This window comes from Lipotes vexillifer, unplaced genomic scaffold (genome assembly GCF_000442215.2).
Source record: "Lipotes vexillifer unplaced genomic scaffold, Lipotes_vexillifer_v1.1 scaffold14, whole genome shotgun sequence".
In the NCBI taxonomy this organism is placed as follows: Eukaryota; Metazoa; Chordata; class Mammalia; order Artiodactyla; family Lipotidae; genus Lipotes; species Lipotes vexillifer.
The window spans coordinates 2,689,993-2,691,074 of NW_006775372.1; positions in this window are offsets into that span (position 1 = coordinate 2,689,993).

Consider the following 1,082-nt stretch of genomic DNA (forward strand, 5'->3'; position numbering starts at 1 on the left):
AAAAAAAAAAAAAATATATATATATATATATATATATATATATATATAAAATCCTCAGTCCAGAAATAACATCGCTCTACTTTGGGTTAAGAGGAAATTTCTATTAAAATAAAACCCACACCTCTGGGATTCATAGTCTCCCTCCTGTGAATAAAGATTTTAAAACAAATATTTTAATACACCTTAACATACATGTGATTTACATGTATTGATGTGGGAATAAAATTAAAAAGGAATGTATTCATTTTAAGAATATGCCTATCAAGGAACAGAAAACTTTTTCCATTCAGAAATGGAAAATTAGAGAGGATGGTAATTTTACCTAAAATAAGTCATTCAATTAAGGGAAAAAAAAAACTCGATTCAGTGTTGCTTTTGTTTCCTGCTTTGAAAACTTTTGAATGTAATTTAAGATAAAGGAAATTACTTCACATTTTTCTAAAATAAATTGAGGTGTGTCCACAGCAATAGTGACAAATTAACGAGGGACATTCCTCAAGCAAGCAGAGGAAATGTAAAGATATTCATGATTCTGTAGACACTGAATGTAATAAAATAAGATCCTGATGTTCCAAGGACCAAGGTTAATCTCATGACAATCCATCTTTACCAAGGTGCAGCCTGATTAGGGAAACAGAGCATAGAGAAATCTGAGCTCAGGCTGCCCAGCCAGCAGGTGATTATGTGACTCAAAACAATAATCCTCTTTATAAAGAACACACTATGCTATTCTTCAAAGCAATTAGTTCATCTATCTTAAAAATCAAATAGAATCCCTGAAGGATACGCCTGAGAAATACATGTTTTTAGTAGTCTACCCATTCTCAATTAAAGTAGGTTTGTCCTTGTATAGTCCACAACTGTGTTGCCCCTTTAAAACATAACCCCATGGGGGCTTCCCTCGTGGCGCAGTGGTTGGGAGTCTGCCTGCCGATGCAGGGGACGCGGGTTTGTGCCCCGGTCTGGGAAGATCCCGCATGCCGCGGAGCGGCTGGGCCCGTGAGCCGTGGCCGCTGAGCCTGCGCATCCGGAGCCTGTGCTCCTCAACGGGAGAGGCCACAACAGTGAGAGGCCCGCGTACT